The sequence below is a fragment of the Prionailurus viverrinus genome, chromosome A2, assembly GCF_022837055.1.
Source record: "Prionailurus viverrinus isolate Anna chromosome A2, UM_Priviv_1.0, whole genome shotgun sequence".
Classification (NCBI taxonomy): domain Eukaryota; kingdom Metazoa; phylum Chordata; class Mammalia; order Carnivora; family Felidae; genus Prionailurus; species Prionailurus viverrinus.
Window position 1 is genome coordinate 27894438 of NC_062562.1, and position 18974 is coordinate 27913411.

The 18974-nt window shown below is 37.1% G+C and overlaps 1 protein-coding gene across 6 annotated transcripts in view; it reads right to left on the minus strand.

Moving 5' to 3' along the window:
• Nucleotides 1-18974, minus strand: part of FHIT (fragile histidine triad diadenosine triphosphatase) — a 1426527-nt gene that overhangs the window by 1112168 nt on the left and 295385 nt on the right. For 2 of the 6 annotated variants that reach the window (XM_047850994.1, XM_047850992.1), the window contains exon 4: nt 8227-8276. The exons of the other annotated variants lie outside the window; for them this stretch is intronic. The gene's annotated coding sequence lies outside the window, so the exon portion shown is untranslated. The remainder of the gene's footprint in view (nt 1-8226; nt 8277-18974) is intronic. 6 annotated transcript variants of the gene reach the window in all.

The window sequence follows — 18974 nt, forward strand, 5'->3', positions numbered from 1 at the left end:
GAAAATGTTTAGTTAGATACTATGACACATTAATATATATTAGTTCCAAATCATTTTATTTCAGATAGACATTATCAGCTACCTTCTCCCTACTGTGCCAAAACTGTATACAGGGCTATTTCAGCAGAAACCCCATTCATTCTAAATTCAAGGTACTCAATTCTGCCTGAAGGACACAGACTCTTATGGTATCTACAGGAGGGGAGGAATATGAGAAATCCTTTTTAAAAATTTTTTAAAGTTTATTTATTTATTTTGAGAGAGAGACAGACAGACAGAGAGGGTCAAGAGAGAATCCCAAGAAGGCTCCTTGCTGTCAGTGCACAGGCTGATGTGGGGCTCCATCTCAGGAACTACGAGATCATGACCTGAGCTGAAATCAAGAGTCAGATGTTTAACTGACTGAGCCACCCAGGCACCCAGGAATATGAGAATGCTCTCTCTTGGTAATCACTAGGACCCAACTGCACAGGATTGGGTGAAACAATTTTGTTAGTCCAGAGATAATGGGAGATGTAGCAATAACTCTGAAAGTCATTTGGATGAGAAGGTTAAAGAGAATGAAATGAGCACTTTTTGAGTTATCATGGATAGGAGAGGAAATACAGTCACCGCATCTGGGAAGTTAGGATCCCTGCTACGCAAAGTTCTATGGCCTGGCAGAAATGTCTGAGACTAAAGGCATTGGAGCTTTTAGACTTTTTAAAGTTTTCATTTTGAAAAAAATATTCAAACTGTAGAAAACATAAGAATTATATAATGAACTTCCATATACCATTCCCTAGATTACTAATTGCTACTGTTTTTCCCTATTTATTTTATCTCTTTCACTCTCTCATCTCCCTCTCATCTCATGTCCCTCCTCTCATGTAATCTCTCTCTCCCTCAAATGAAAACAACAAAAAAAAGTTTATTTGCTAAACCACTTGAGAGTGAGTGTTGAAAGGTTCTAGAATATGGTCTTAGAATACCACTCCAAAATGGTGTATGTGGCACTCCACTTTGGCCAAAGGGTTATTTTGAGCTAAAGGCAATTGAGAACAAGCAGACTAGGAAAAAGCTCTATACATCCCTTGATCTGTATGACAATAAAGTGTCATTTTCCTCTTTTGTTAAGGAAAGTTCCCTTTATGAAGGAAATTTCCATTTGTAAAGCTTTCTTTCTTATCAGGAAGAGAGCTACTCCAGGAAATAACTCTCTTATTACCTAAGAGTTAGGTATCTTCTCTGCAGAACAAGATAACTTTTATTTGCCATACATTTCCTTCCCCACATTCCACAATTTGCCCCCACATCTTTGCCTAGAAGGCCCCACCCCCTTTAGCCTAAAATGCTATGTAAATTACAATCATCTGGCCATCTCTTAGAGCCACGTTCTTCTTTGTGAACTCCAGTACCAGTACACTCATACAAAGGTAATTAAAACTGCTCTCTTATTACTCTGCTTTTTGTCCTTTGGCTGTGAGCTCCAGGTGCTGAACCTAGGAGGGTAGAGGAAAACAGGTGCGATATCAAAGTCTTCTAAGAATAAGAGCTGTCTCTCACATAAACACAGTGCTATCATCAAATTCAGGGGCTTTAACACTAAAGAGTACTATCTTAAATATGGTCCATATTTACATTTCTTCAATCCCAAGAATGTCCTGTTCTTTTTCCTCATTCCAGGATCACACTGTTTTTAATTATCATGTGTCTTTTATCTTCTTGAATCTGGAATAGTTCCTCATATTTTCTTTTCCACTCCTGGCATTAACAGTTTTGAAGAAGTCAGACCTGTGTTTTGTAGTATATTTATGCCAGTCTCATTGTTTACTTGGGATTAGACTGTTACAGCAAATACTCGGCACACAGGGAGAGACAAAGGACAATTTCCCAATTTCTTGGGAAATCAGAAAAGACTGTTGATTTCATATCGGTGATGGCCCAGTGGAGTCACCTAAAAAGGCTGAGCATCCAGCTCAGGTTTTACTGATCTTTTATACATATGTGATTCCGGGTTGGGCGGGACTATTATAGTGAGGCTTCTAGTTCCTGGCTGCTGGCTGATGAAAGAGGCAAGCAAAACTTCAGAAGCCAAAAGCATGCAAAGGGAGTATGTGGCCTCGGAAATCTGGCTGGCCCTTTCTATTTGCCTTTGACAGCTTTCCTTCTCAAGATTCACATTATACATTTTTGAGAGGCATACTACTGAAGTGACTTTATGTCCTTCTTACTGCATTCTATTGGAAAGAAACAGATGGAAGTTTTTCCCATTGCCAGGGATATTAACTTTGATCCTTGGATGAGGTGGTATGTGCCAGGTTACTCCCTGTATCTGTGTGTGTGTATTCTTCTCTGAAATAGATCATAAAAACCTCATGTGAGAGATGCCCTCCTTATGATGAGGGAGCATGAGGCAAGCTGAGAGCAAAATACAGACTGGCATTCCTCCCTCCCCCCAGGTGGATTATGTATGATATTCCTTGGACACTACTGGCTACTTAAGAACAAAGGAAAGGGGTTTAAGTGCTTGCCATGGTGATGTGGGAAACTAAGGCAAATGAAAAACTGAATTCCCTTACTGCCTACAGCCCCTTGACAAGTCCTTGACACTGGCAGAGTGACCTCTCTCTAGGAGCTCAGCTGCCTCAAGGATGACACTTTGCTAGGGACAAAAGAGAACCTTTAGCTTAACATCCCAACCTCGAGGATCCTGTAAGACTACTTCCTTTATCTCAATTGCTCTAAGATATACGCTGGCAATCATGCTCCAAGCTTATGATCCACTGATATACACCTAAAGGGTCTCATGACTAAGGTTTTATTAAATGGTGATAAATGGTGTTTCCCTAGCAACTGCTAGCCCCTCAGGTTCTGGAAACCTTGCTTCCAAAATTCCTTAGAGATACACTCTATCCCTGACCCCCTCCCAACCTGTGGGTATATAATGAGTTACCCGTCAGGACACCAGTGAAGCTCTTCCTGACCATGGGTCCCATCCTGGTGCTTTAATAAAAATCACCTCTGGCACCAAAGACATAATCAAGAATTCTTTCTTGGCCATCTGCTCTAGACAACCCCACCATCACCCCAAAACGTCATCACTTATACCTGGAGGAAAAAAGCATCCCTGTCTCTGAAGACAAGGGACACCAAGAAGAATTCTTACTGTTTCCCAGTTTTCCCCCTGCCCAGTTACCCTTACCTCATACCCTCTGACATACACTATTTCTAAATGACTGCTTGTTCTTCATCAAGCCAAGTATACAAATAATCAGATCTGTTTCTTCAGGACTTCATTTCCTTATAAAGACTCCCATGTCATGTAAAACCTACATTAAATAAATTTGTGTTCTTTTCTCTTGTCAATCTGTCTTTGTCAGTTTAATTTTCAGACCCAGCCAAAGACTCTAAGTGGGCTTTGCCCTACAGTGTAAATACAGAGAAAAAGCAAAGCATGGAGAAAGATTTTGAAACTGTGTCAATATATTATTCCCAAAAAAAACTTGCACTCAATGGTTTTGGTACCTATTGATGATGCTAGTCTGAATTATTCTGACAGGAGTTGTAAAATAGTGATATTCTAGTTCCATTATTGCTTCCACATCTATTAGCTGGTATTCCACTGTAAAAAGAACTTCTCTTTCTCTCTCCCTTCTTTATTGACTTATTTTTTTAATTCACTCATTTTTGTTTTAAGTACACCTGAACCATTTCATCTTTTTTTAAATTTTTTTATGTTTATTTATTTTTGAAAGACAGAGAGAGAGAGAGAGAGAGAGGAGGAGGGGCAGATAGAGAGGGAGACAAAGAATCCAAAGCAGGCTCCAGGCTCCAAGCTTTCAGCACAAAGCCTGATGTGGGGCTCAAACTCACGAACTGTGAGATCATGACCTGAAGTTGGATGCTTAACCGACTGAGCCATCCAGGTGCCCCAGAACCATTTGATTTTTAAGTGTCCCATTTCAAGCTGGCTCCTGTGTCATTCAGACATGTCCTCATCATTTTTTTTTTTTGAGCAGTTTTTTTTTATTTGCTGGCACAGCAAAATGTTCCAGACTTTTCTTGTATTTTACCTTCTCTGGACCAGCTATTTCTTCACAAGCACTGGTTCCTTTTAGTGGGGAATGGTGTTTAGAAACAAAGAGCAGGAACAGAGTATGCTCCCTGCTGCTGGGGGGGCCCTTAATAGAGGGCAGAACGAGGAATTATTTATATACTGATATGAATCGAAACAGGTTATTAAAATATTTATTTATTTTTGAGAGAGAAAGAGACAGAATGCAAGCAGGGGAGGAGCAGAGAGCTAGAGAGACACAAAATCCAAAGCAGGCTCCAGGCTCTGAGCTGTCAACACAGAGCCCAACACAGGGCTCGAACTTATGAACCATGATATCATGACCTGAGTGGAAGTCAGACATTTAATCAACTGATCCATCTAGGTGTCTCTTTATATAAATAAAAAATTTATATGATAATATATATAAATAATATATATATGCTTTATATATTAAGTATATATATATCATATATTTTTAAAAATATATATAATTATGTATTTATATTAACACTTCTAGTCTCAATCCAACAGCTCAGTGTCCTAAAAATCCTGGCTCCCCTCCAAAATCGATGTATTTATCCAATCCTACCAGATAAAATAATTTCTGAATCATTCCATCAATACTACTATCAATAGCAAATGTATAAAGTTCAAGATTTCTTTCCATTTCTTTTGTCTTTAGATGGAAGGTATACAGTCAAGGGACTATGCTGAAAATAATTTGAATTACTACTTTTTTTCCTAATGTGCTATCATGTCATCCATTTGATATACAATTGGGGCCATTTACCTCCGTTTTTATTCAATTTCTATCTCAATACTGTAATTTATTTTTATTTTTAAGCTTATAAAACATAAAAACATGATTTCAAAGTCAAAACTATAAAAAAAAAGTGCTAACACTCCTTACCCTAACTCCTCTAATCCCATTCCCACTCAGTAGGTTACTAATTTCATTCTTTCCAGTTTAACTTTCTGTGATTCCTTTCACAGAAATGATTGATGGATTGATCAATAGATGACAGACAGACAGACATTCTTATTTCTCCTTCTTTCTTATATAAAATGTAGCCTGCTATATCTACTCTTTTGTATTTTGCTTTTTGTACTAATAATATCTCTGGGACTCACTCCATACCAGTGCAAAAGGAACTTTCTCATTCTATATTATAGCACATCTCTGTATGGGCTCCATCAGGATTCATTCAAATACTTTCCTTTTGCACAGATATTTAGGCTGTTTCCAGTATTTTGTAAGTGCAAATAATCATGCGTGTCTCTTATTATGAGTGGAGTTGAACATACTTTCTTATGCTTAAGAACGATTCCATATCAATTCCTGTGAATTATCTAGATCTCCTGCAACTTTCCTGTTGGATTTTGGGCCCCCTTCTCTTCTTAATTTATAACTCTTTATATATGAGGAATGTTAGGTCTTTATCCGAAATATATCTTGCCAATATCTTCTCCCAATTTGACAGCTGTGGTTTGACTTTTATTTATTTATTTGCCAGGCAAAATAAAAAAAAAATTGTTTTTAATTTTTAATTTTATACATTCAAGTTTCAGTGCATCTGGATTTTGAATTATATATAGAAAGCCTTTCTTTGCCCCCAGGTTATAAAGAAATTCCCCTTATAGTTACATTTAAGTGGGCATGTGTGTAGGAATAAAATATTTGTTTATTGACCTCTGGGCAATGTCAAAGATGCATGCTTTTTATTTCCATAGGACCTTCATCTCCAACAGCATAGTTTTCACTTTCCCTAACCCCAGGTTTCCTCACTAGGCCAGCTTCACCAGAGAGCTGTGCATGAAATCCAAATTATCAAAGAAGATTCTGCTCACTTGTCAGAACCACATGAATCTTCTGTCAAGCAAATAATAATTTCTGGGGCAAATCTGTTTTATAGTCACATATTTTGTAAAACAAGGATCACCTGTCTTGTCTCTCAATGATCACTTATTGTCTCTCAATGATGTATGTACTTTCTCATATCATTGTTATTATCAAGTAATGCATGTTTAGTTTAGAAAAATAAAGCTATTGATAGTAAAAGCAAATAAAACTTTTAAAATTTTTAACAGGGAGAATGGGTTACTATATTCATACATATCTATGGAAAAAAACTTCTCTTTTCACTAAGACCCTTCTAATTATATTTCCTGTTTGTAATCTATTTCCATTTTCACTCACTGTAAAAAATGTTTGCATGTTACTGAGTTGTCTACAACAATGTTTGAAAAAGCTACATGGTATTCCACTCTATAAAGACTTAAAACATTGGGGTGCCTGGGTAGTTTAGTTGGGTAAGCATCCCATTCTTGATTTCAGTTCAAGTTATGATCTCATGGTTGTAGGATCAAGCCCCATATTGGGCGCTGTGCTGAGTGTGGAGCATGCTTGGGATTCTCTCTCTCTCTCTCTCTCTCTCCCCACCACTTGTTCGTGCACATGCTCTCTCTCAAAATAAATAAATAAACATTTTTAAAAAGACTGAAAGCATTTAACCAAGTACTGCACACTTAGGATGTTTGGGTTTCTCTTTTTCATATCATAAACAGCTCTATGATAATATTACTTAAAGATGCACACCTTTGTGACTTGTCCAAATATTTAAGGTAAATATCTAGACATGCAGCTGTTGGGTCAAAGAGTAAACAATATTTTTCATACATACACCAAGTTGCCACCAGCACTGTTTGAAAATAACTGTTTCCTTTACTCACAACCCACCCACACTGAGTGTTATCATTCATTGTTCTCTATCTCTTGATTTTTTTAATAACACAAGACTAAACAATACTGTAAACCTCTATAAAACCACAAGACAAATTTAGAACAAAGCATTACAGATGTGTGTCTAAAATCACTGTAAAATTCTATCTAGGCTTTAAACAATCTACTGAAACATCTGAGAAACAACTTCATTCAAAAATGAAGACTTTTTTACTCTGCTTGCACAGCTCAGTATTGAAACCTTAAAATCTCATGCAATTTCTTAACAGCCCTTTCCATTTGGTAGCTGCCAAAGCTTGGTATTGATTATAAATGAACAGGAGGGTTCCTATATAGGCAGCATCAACCTAAGGAAGTGCGGAAATAAACTTTTAGGAAAGCATCTCCTTTCAAGACGTCACTAATTAAAACTCCATGATAATTCTTCCTTGTCAATTACTGGCTAAAATTTTTACTTCACATTCTAATCTAATGGCCCACATGTCTAAATTACACTTTTAATTGAAAGACAACAACATGGAATTTTTCTGTTTTGAACCATCTGTGTTTTCCCAAGAACCTGTGATTGCTACCAATAAATCCAATCAAACCCAATCTTAAGGTTCAAAAAGCTTAGGAAAATAATAATGCTGTTCCACAAAAACATGACGTGATCAGAAGCACTTGCTTTAAAATTCAGTGTTTGGTGTGTGAAGCTTCTTAACAAGTGTTTATTAAACTGCATAATTTCAAAGCCTGGAGTGGTATATTGCAATGTTTTCCTGGGAGTTGATCACATTTGCATATCCTTTTACACTTCCTGTGAAATTAATATTGCCTTTTGTATCTTGAACTCAGCTAATATAACTTGCCATTTTTACTTTTCATTGCTATGAGTAATATAGAGTAAACCCCCAAAGGGACCCCTGCAATGCCTACATAAGCTTTATTCTCTGGCTATTACATTTTTTCATATGAATATATTAAATCATGATTAATAAACCTTTACAGAATCCACTGGTCTTGCAAAAAGGCAAGATTCATAATGATAAAGGCTGCCCAATGAATACAGGAAACTTGCTCCTAAAGTGGAATCAAAGGCCAGGGTTCACAGAGCTCCAGTCACATCCAACAGCACACCAGAGGTCCTTCACCAAGTAGGAAACATTTCAACAGTCACTCAGCTCATTGTCTTTGCAAGACTGGCTTAACCACCAGGATACCATAACCCAACTGGTGACAATTAGACTTCTTTCTCTCAGGAATACATCTCTGTCAGATGTTAAAATCTGACAATTCTTGGATTTTTAAAATTCCAGCTGGGGCCCCTGGGAGTGAGAATGAGATGATAGTCAAAGAAAGAGGGTGGTAGGGGTTGAGGGAAAGAGGAAGTAGGTAACAGGAGTAGCTGAGAAGCTCCAAAAAGCAAATCAGATGCAGAAGAGGAGAATCTGGAATTACTACATACCACTCTAGACAAAGGTCACTGGAGGCCTCAAAGCATCATTCCCCACTCATCTGGAGGAAAAAAAAAATTTCCCTTTAACATCTGAGTTCGTGTCTGAAACCCCCCTATCATAAAAGGAGAATGGAAGGGGAAAAAACTTAATTTTGCACACACATACAGGAGTCCCAGTAAGATATGAGACTCAAAAGGCAGCCAGAGGATTGAGGTTCATACACCATCCTGTACTAAGGAAAAGGATAGTAGTCTAAGGCTTCAAAGGGGGAAGGCAATTCACTGGAAGGTGAGAGGTGGAGATGTTGGGTAAACAAATTTAGCCCTGCCAAGCAGATAAGTCTCTCAGGGGAAAAAGTTCTCTCTAGTAATACTCTTTCTCCTGTAGGCTTCCTTTCTAATGTAAATACCCTTTATAAATGTAGATTTTCCCTTACAAAGGTGTAACTTCTATTGTTTTCAGAGATTCTCCTAGGTCTGCAGTTTCTTAAAAATAATCAGCTCAGAATAATCCTTAAACCAAAGAAGCCTATTTTGGGGTGGCCTATTCTGCCCCCTTCAGCCCTCCTCAGCTGCTCTGCCTAGCTGACAATCTAGTCAAGGCCAGAACACCTAAAAGACAATCCAAAGGAAAAGTGGGGGCAACTTCATGATTCCTGACCAAGGGAATAAATAGGCCATACCACAACAGAGATCACCCTCTGCCACACCTTGTACTGTTCTCATTTTTTCTCCTGCTTCAAGCCCATCTGCCGCTTGGTCAAGAGGGTGGGCTGGCACCAGGACCAGGATTAGGGGAAGGCAAGTTAGCAACTGGCCTCAGGTGCAAAATTTAAAGACTGCTAAAAAAAAAAAAAAAAAAGACCTCACTAATCAAAATAATACTCAATGTAGTATATATATTTTTTAATTTTTTTAAGTTTATTTATTTATTTTGAGAGAGAGTGAGCTCAAGAATGCATAGGAGGGGCAGAGAGAGAGGGGAGAGACAGAATCCCAAGCAGGCTCTGCACTGCCAGCATGGAGCCCGATGCGAGGCTCGAACCCATGAACCCTGAGATCATGACCTGAGCCGAAATCGAGAATTGGACGCTTAACCCAATTCTTGAGCCACCCAGCACCCTCAATGAAATATTTTTAAAAATCAAAATTAGCGCAAAAAACTCACAGCGAACAAAACATCGAAATTTTAAACAAAGATGAATGCTGGGGCACCTTTTAACTTGATAAATGAGCAACGTCTTGCAATTTGAGTAGTACATGACACCAAATGGCACATGATCACAGCTGAGCCAGTGGTTCCTCTCTCTCTCTCTCTCTCTCTCTGTCTCGGAAGCATTGAGGGTGATCATCTCCCATGCTCGGATGCTAGATCTCAGGCCACGGTGTTGAGCAGAAAGCAGTCACTTTTCAGAACGTTGGAAGGTGCCCATAACTGACACTAGTATATTTTTTGTCACTTCAAAGCACCTATGACAGTCCATTGCTCTTCCAAACAAGAGTCAGCTTAGGAATGCTTTGTTTCATTCTAGGTCAGGCTGCCTGCAGACATAGACCCTTTCCTCTGCTGCCTTATTGCCAGTTACATTAAATACAGTATATGACAAGAGTTTATTAAGAATGTACTGTAGTCAACATCCATCAGTGATAGCAAAATTCATCCTACACAATAACCTTCCTCTCTCTCTTGTCTCACTCACACCAGCCATAAAGGTTTTCAAAGGTAAGTACAGGTTAATTTGTGTATTTTTCTTTATATTTTGTATTTTATTATTTTGTATTCTATTACAGTATTATAGTCATTTTTATATGAATATTTCTGGGTCATGGAACGAATCATCTGACTTTCCATTATTTCTTTTTAAATTTCTTTTTCAATGTTTTATTTATTTTGAGAGACAGAGCATGAGCAGGGGAGAGCAGAGAGAGAGAGGGAGACACAGAGACACAGATTCTGAAGCAGGCTCCAGGCTCTGAACTGTCAGCATAGACACCAACACGGGGCTCAAACCCATGAACCCTGAGATCATGACCCAAGCTGAAGTCAGATGCTTAACTGACTGAGCCACCCAGATGCCCCTCCAAGGAAATTTGTCTTTTTTTTTTTTTTTTTTTTTTTTTTTTTTTTAATTTTTTTTTTTCAACGTTTATTTATTTTTGGGACAGAAGGAGACAAAGCATGAACGGGGGAGGGGCAGAGAGAGAGGGAGACACAGAATAGGAAACAGGCTCCAGGCTCTGAGCCATCAGCCCAGAGCCCGACGCGGGGCTCGAACTCACGGACCGCGAGATCGTGACCTGGCTGAAGTCGGACGCTTAACCGACTGCGCCACCCAGGCGCCCCGGAAATTTGTCTTAATACACAAGTGCTTTGGATTACAAGCATGTTTCTGGAATGAATTATGCTCACAAACCAAAGTTTTACTGTATAATGAAATCACAAAACCAGAATTTATTATAATTTCAATTTTCTGGGTTTAATAGATACAAAGTCAATAATATTTCCAATATTTACTTCTTTATCTTGTTTTTGATGGGCAAAATCACCATGTTTGATGTTTTTTCATCAACCACTGATAATCTTAAATAGTTTAAAATTAATTAACTTCATTAATTTAATGAATTTCATTTTTCTTTGGCCTCCAACTGCAATGTGGGTTGGCATTAGAATGGTCTTTATTTAAAATATTTATTTTTGGGGTGCCTGGGTGGCTCAGTCAGCTAGGCGTCCAACTTTGGCTTAGGTCATGATCTCACAGTTTGTGAGTTCAAGCCCCGTGTTAGGCTCTGTGCTGACAGCTCAGAGCTTGGAGCCTGCTTCCGATTCTATGTCTCCCTCTCTCTCTGCTCTTCCCTTGCTCATACCCTCTCTTTCCTTCAAAATAAATAAATAAATAAATAAACATTTAAAACAATTTTCTTAAGTATTTATTTTTGTTCATCAAGGATTTTTATTTGCATTTGCTTGATTTTTTAAAAAAAATATTGAATTAAAATATGTTTTCCTGATCACTGAGTATTTTGGCACTCTTACTTTGTGCATTGTCTGTTCCATTCGAGTCAAAGTTGAAGCTATAGCCATTTTACACAAATAATAACAAAAATGACTCTAAATGTGGAAAGGAGCAAAAGATATATTAAATGAAGGAAGTATGTTGCAGAATAATATGTAAGTACGGATTCATTTGCACTTAATTTTTTTTAAGTAACTCAGTCATTATACATCAAATCTATATGTTTAGTAAAGGGTAAAGAATGCAGTCATTGAGACAAGAAGTTCTTAATCATAATGCTACATACAGTGCCCAAATAACATGTTGTTGTGTTTTTTTAATGTTTACTTATTTATTTTGAGAGAGAGCGAGAGCGAGAGCGAGAGCGAGAGAGACATGAACAGGGGAGGGGAAGGGAGAGGGTGAGAGAGAGAATTCCAAGCAAGCTCCACACTGTCAGTGCAGAACTGGATGCAGGGCTTGATCTCACAAACTGAGATTATGACCTGAGCCTAAATCAAGAATCGGACACATAACCTACTGAGCCACCCAGGCACCCAGTAACATGTTAACTAATAACAAGTATTACTCTTTGCTAACGTTTGATATCTCTGAATGATTATCCCTACAGTAATACGATTCTCATTCACTTGTAGCTAGATAACATTTTTTTTTCCTTTGAGAGGGAGAGAAAGTGGTGGGGTTATAGCACGCGTACTAGAAACTATCAACAACCATCATAGGTTCAAGGAACCTCATGGGCATCTCAACAATAATAAGTATCATGGTGAAAAACAGACTGAGAACCACTTGTCTAGGCAGTAATTAGTTCCTATTACATAGGCTAAGATATGTAGTAAGCACTTTTTTGTTACTGTTGTTGTTATTGTTGGGGAGCAAGAATGCCTCACTCCCTTCACAAGGGGGAGGAATTCCTGTCTCCTTCAGGGTCCTTTTAGCTGGACTAAGAATCAAATCAACATGAGACAGATTAACAGGAGAAAATCAAATTTAATAGGCATACATATGGGAAATCCACATAGACATGGAAATTCCAAAGGCAGGAAAAATGAGGGTTATATGTCATTCTGAACTAAGGAGAAAGGGACAGGGGTCTGGAATTTCAGAGGAAAGGGATACAGTTCACAGGGCAATAAGAAGAACAGATGTTTGGTAATTAGATGTTTGCTCTCTCATACAGATGGGTCACTCAGGTAAAATGTATCTCTGCTAATAACCCTTATTCTGGGAAAGTCCTCCAATTTAGATTCTTCTGTGTGGTTAAGGGAAGTACAAAGTTTCTCTTGAGCCTATAGGGTCTCAAGAGCCTATAGGGTCTCAAGCTCAAAATAATCCATGTGGCAAAGTGGCACATTCTGGGTTGGTGAGGGGGTGGGGGGGGAGACACTGTCCTGAACCCTTTCAACATGCTTGGGGGATTTGGGGGTCCTACTCAGTATCCTCCTCTTTTCAGTAATTATGATGTTTTTGTTTGCTTTTTTAGCCAAACTTACGGAGGTCTAATTTTATAATGGTAAAATTTACACCTTTTAATTTAACTTCTATGAATTTTAACAAACATGTATACTACTATAGCCAACACCACAATCAACATATAAAGCATTTCCATCCCCCTCCAGAGTTACCTCATGCATCAGCTGTAGTCAAGTCTTCACCCTATTCTACAGCTCCTGGCAGCCCTTAATTTGTTTTCTGTCCCTATAAATTTGGCTATGCCCAGAAACATCATATACGTGAAATCATAACCCTTTGGTGCTGGCTTCTTCCACTTAGTGGAAAGCATATGGAATTTATCCATTTGTTGCATGTATCAGTAATTTATTCCTTTTTCTTACTGAGTGTCACTCTATTGTATGGATGTACCACAGTTTATTTATCCATGGTAATAAGATTTTGATTTTGACTTGGCAAATCACCCTGACTCCACTCTCAGGTAATGTGGTTTATAAAAGGCTGATGCAACTCTACTTCACAGAGTATCCGTACCCAGACCTAATCAACCAGTATATTCCCATCACTCTGACCATAGGGATGAGTTCAGAGGTGGGCACACGGTCCAATTTGATCTAATGATATCCAACACAAGGAAATTAACAGAACTATTAGTAACAAGAAGTTACGACATGGAATCATGGGGAAAAGATATTAAGCTGGTATTTCTGGTGGCCATCCTGACCCACGGGGGAGTTCCCAACTTAAAGACAAGGCGAATGGAAAGCAAAGTACAACCAACTGGGTGAGACAAATTCCCACCTAGTCTGAGTACTTGGTACAGCCATGCCTAAAGACCTGTCCCTAGACTTGGCAGTTTTATGAGCCAACAAATTCGTCTAACTTAAGTCAGTTTAGGTTCTGTTCTTGCCTTTTTTTTTTTTTAGAGAGAGAGAGAAACAGCCTGGGTGGGGGAGAGGGTCGGAGGGAGGGAGAGACAGAATCTCAAGCGGGCTCCAGGCTAAATGTGGAGACCAACATGGGGCTTATTTCCATGACACCCTGGGATCATGACCTGAGCCAAAATCAAGAGTCAGATGCTCAACTGAATGAGCCACCCAGGTGCCTCTCTATTCTTGACCCTTGAGAAAGAAATCTTTCATATTCCACCCATCAACGAGCTTATAAGAGAGTTTTAAAAATAAGACATAAGCAGAATTCACATCAGATGTCCCAGCTTCACCAGTTTAGCACTTCATTAGTACATGGTCTTAAGGATTCTCTTTACTCCTATAAACCTTTACTTCCTCAATTCTAAAATAGAGAAAATAATTTCTTACTTATTCTACAATATTATTTTAAAAATTAAAAAAAGTCTATGTTGGTTGAAATGCAAAAATATTATGATTATTATACATACAAAATAATTTGTACACAAAAATATAGTAGGTGACAATGGTAATGAGAGAAAATTAAGAGGCATTATAGGAAGCAGTGAACAGTAATCACAACTAGTGACATTTATTGAGTGCATGCTTTGTGTTAGGAATTGTAATTTATATACATCAAGCACTATACATATATATATATATATATATATATATATAAAGTGTTTATATACATTATCTCATTTATCATTCTCAATAACACTAAAGGAACTTTAAACCTTCATTTTAGATGAGGCTTACAGAACATAAAACATACACTAAGTTAAAATAACAACTGGTAGAAACAAAATAAAAACTCAGCCCTGAGCCAGAAAGGCCAATGTGTACCTCAAAGTGAACGTCTTTGCATGAAGTGTTTGCATGAAGTATACACTCTGTAGAGACAATTAAGTTATAAAAACCATGATCCTACAATTAAGTGAGCCATACCGTCGCCTTATACATAACTGTGCATGTTGTATTGGACACATTAAGACATAGAAAGTCTAGTCATATAAGATTGTCACATGGTAATAAGCGAAGTTGCACTATATTTCTAAACATCTGGATTTCTTAGCCAATTCCACACATTTAAGTCAGCTATTTGGTGTCATAAACACATGGCAAAAATCCATTAGGGAAAAATAATTGTACATCTGGCACCAAGATGGCTCTAAGAGTTAGACTACTTTTAAGGAGGAATTCAGGTTTGTTTTTTTTTCTATCCTATATTCTCTAAAGGATAAATACCCAAAACAGAATTGTTTACAAAGTAAACAGGATTGAGGAGGTAAAGAGGAAACAAGGATGAATGAGACGTGCCCTCTTCAAAAGCAGAGCCTTCCCCTCAGGATACCAGGCACTTGTAATTACTTACATCTGACAACCTGGCCTATAAACCAAAAGAGTGTCACTTGTTTGTCCTTCCATTTCCACTTTTCTAGCTTTGGTGCTCATCAGATTCTCCAGAGAATGCCTAATTTTTAAGCCACTCAACATTTCTATCTAGAACTTCATTTACTCATTCAGTCTTTCAGTTACTCAATGATGATTTTTATTTGCTGAGCCTTCGGCTAAAGATCCAAGGCCCCCAATATCAAAGCAAAGTCAAAAAACAGATGGATGCTAGGATAAAACATTTATGATATATTGGGGCACCTGGGTGGCTCAGTCGGTTAAGCGTCCGACTTCGGCTCAGGTCATGATCTCACGGTATGTGGGTTTGAGCCCTGAGTTGGGCTCTGTGATGACAGCTCGGAGCCTGGAGCCCATTTCGAATTCTGTGTCTCCCTCTCCCTCTGCCCCTCTCCAACTCATGCTCTGTCTCTCATTCTCTCCGTCAAAAATAAACATTAAAAAGATTTTTTTGAACATTTACAATATATAATTACAGATCCAGTGTCAATCACCCTAATATAATATGTATATTCTTAAAAGTTGAAAAGAAATATGGGCTCAAAACTGAGTTTTTAGTATGAGCAAAATAAAAAGACAGTTCACAGAAGAGGATATAGAAATGGCTATTAAAAATCTAAAAACATGCTTAACTGTTCTTATAATAAGAGGAAACAAGTTAAAACCACAGTGAGAATTTTGACAACTGTACTGTACTATCATAGCCGATTATCTGTAGGAGGCACTGGATGAGAAGTATGTGAGAACTCCTCGTACTACCTCACAACTTCTCTGTTAATCTAAAACTATTCTAAAACTTAAAAAGCTTAAAGACAAATACACTGATAACACACTTCTTACCGACCAGTTTCACAGAAGTTCAAACCTTATAGACATGGAAGGGTATGGGGAAAGGGTCCCTCTCATGCATTGGTAGAGAGAGTACAAAAGGGCATACAACCTGAATGGAAGGAAATTTGTTATTAGTTAAGGAAACTATGTTATCTATTTACTTTTGTATCTATTTACCTACATATCTATATATTTTCATACATGCAATGTCAGTTATAGCATTTTGTTGTTGTTGTTGTGTTGTTTTGTTTTTTTTTTTAAGAAAGTCTAGAGAGAGGAAAGACAGAATCCCAAGCAGGTTCCGCACTGTTCAACACAGAGTCTGATGTAGGGCTCAAATTCACAAACCATGAGATCATGACCTGAGCCAAAGTCAAGAGTCGGACGCTCAACTGACCAAGCCACCCAAGCACCCCCACTTATGGAATTTCACTCTGAACATACACCTTCAAACATATGACAAAACGGGTACAAGGTTATTCACCACGGCATTATTTCCAATAACAAAATACTGGGTAACTGAACCATCCATAGGGACAACCTTGGTATGTCACTCAAAGGTGTACCAGTCAGCTGTAGTAAGAAATGAGGGGGACTTTACAAAATGATATGAAATAATTGCCAGGATAAAAAAGCAAGGTGAGAAAAAGTACATGTAATATGCTAACTTACGCATAAGAAAGAATATTAAGTATATGTGTATATGTATGGGTTTGCTAGTTTTTGTAATAAACCCATGAGAGATAAACCAGAAATGAAAATGTTTACTATGCAGGATGGGTACAGATTGGAAGGATAAAAACAAAATAGGAATTCCTTGAACAACTTTTTATCTTGTTTTGATTTTTGGACCATATAAAGTCCTATACATACAAAATAGAAAACAGAAAAAAAATTATAAAACAAAAAGTACACTTGCATGCAAACAAAAAAATAAATAGAATGAATGGCATATCATATTGCTAAAAATAATCACAGAAGACAAAAATGAATTCAAATAACTTTTGGGTCTGGCATTATGAACGTCTGTCTGTAGTGGAATATTAGGACAAAAAATGAGTACAAATAAATCCTGAACTTTACTTAGTAGATTGGTCGTTGGAAGTGGTATCGATGTAGTCATTCTGCAACTATTTTCTGTGTGTTATACAATAGAGAAAATGGATCAATACATTGGGCTCTCACCGTGGAATAAAGAAGATAAAAAGATAGAATGAGGGAAGAATCCTGTGATGTTGGATTTGAATTGTTGAATTTCAGATTATTAGTATATATATAGTATATATGTAATTATCCACAATAATCTGCAATTCAACTATATATATATATATATATATACATGTGTATATATACATGTATATATACATATATACATGTATATATACACATATATATATATATATGTATATACATACACAGTAGGTAGATAGATAGACAGATAGTAGCAAAGAGACCACCTAGTAACCTAAGTTTCATTTCTAAATTCCATTCCCCACTAAAGGAAGCCAAGCAGAGCTCTTTGAAGAAATGACTTATTCTTGATCAGGAGTAGGGAAAATATAAGGTAAGCCTAAAATATCTTATTTTGCCCAAGGGCATACTCAAAAACTGATGTCCTTTCATGTCAAAGGGACATAAAAACTAGTTTACAGGGGATCCTACTGGCTAAAATGAAGATAATTGGAAACTCATAAAAGAATAAGAAGTTATTTATAGAGTTACATTGTTTTGTAGGACTTCCTTGAGCTATATACGTAAGATTTGTGCATTTTTCTATAGGTTTGCAATACTTCAATACAAAGATTATAGTGACTTTTAAAAAGAAATAGCTATGATACAAGCAGCAAAGGAAACACATATTTTATTCTAGCTGAAAGAAGGACCATACTATGAATAAATTGTTCCAACTATTATGATAATTATTCAATTCTACTATGGACATGGCAGGGAGGGTGAGGAGCTCTTTGGTTACCAAGGAAGGTCAGCTAATAAATTTATAAGAATAATACAGTAACAAAAACACTATTAGGTAAGATTCATCAATGGATGATAAAACCAATGGGTGAAACGTTCTTAAGAAACAGGATATTCACTCAGTCTCAGAGTATTACCACACAGATTGCTTACTAATTACAAAGCAAACCACAAATCTCAAAAAGCCACACCTAAAATCCAAAAATGGAGGGATCTGGAGAAAATCACTTAATCAAGTGATCAAACAGCACCACCAAAAATTGAACAAACCAACTAGTGCCTCTGATATGATTCAATATGAACTATACAATATTAACTAGGTAGTATGTTGGCCAAAAATGTTGAGGCTAAATCTAATCATCAGAAAACAACTGGACAGATCTACATGGCATGGCATTCCACATGACACTGCCTTAGAACCATCAGAAATGTCAACTCACGAAAGACAAGTGAAAGGCAGGGAACTATTCTAGATTAAAAGAGTCTAAACACATGCACTAACTAAGTTAAATGTGTAAGCCTTTATCTGATTTTTAAAAAAATAAAAATAAGAAAAAAGATATTATAATGTACAAGGGACCTTAATGGGGACATTTGAATATATTTGGTAACAAAACAATGTTAAATTTGTTAGATGTGATAATGGTATTATTATATACATACTGATCTCAAGAGATAGAAGGTTAAATGCCAGGGGGAAATACGATGAATGCAAATGTTTTTTTGAAAGGTATATAAATGAGAAAAAGAAAGCAAATGAACAATTATGACAATATATTAATAACAATTCTTGCGCATTGTATTTGGATAACTACTGTTCTCTACTCCCAACTTTTAAAAAATTTTAATATTTTCAAAATAAAACTTGGGGGAGGGACAGAAATAATTGGGATAGAGTGTAAAAAAAATAAATCAAGGACAGCCAGCAGTTTTTAAATGCCCACTATGTGTCAGGCCCTATTCAGAGGAGATTGCAATAATAATTCATTTAATCCTCATAATTCTATGTGATTGATACTAATAATATCTCCATTGTATAGATGAGAAAGTTGGGTCCAATAGAGGTAAAATAACTTGACTGAGCTAGTATTCACAGTAGTTAGGATTTGAACCTAAGAAATTTAGATTCAAAGTTCATTATCACAGCCATACTTTCCTGCCCTTC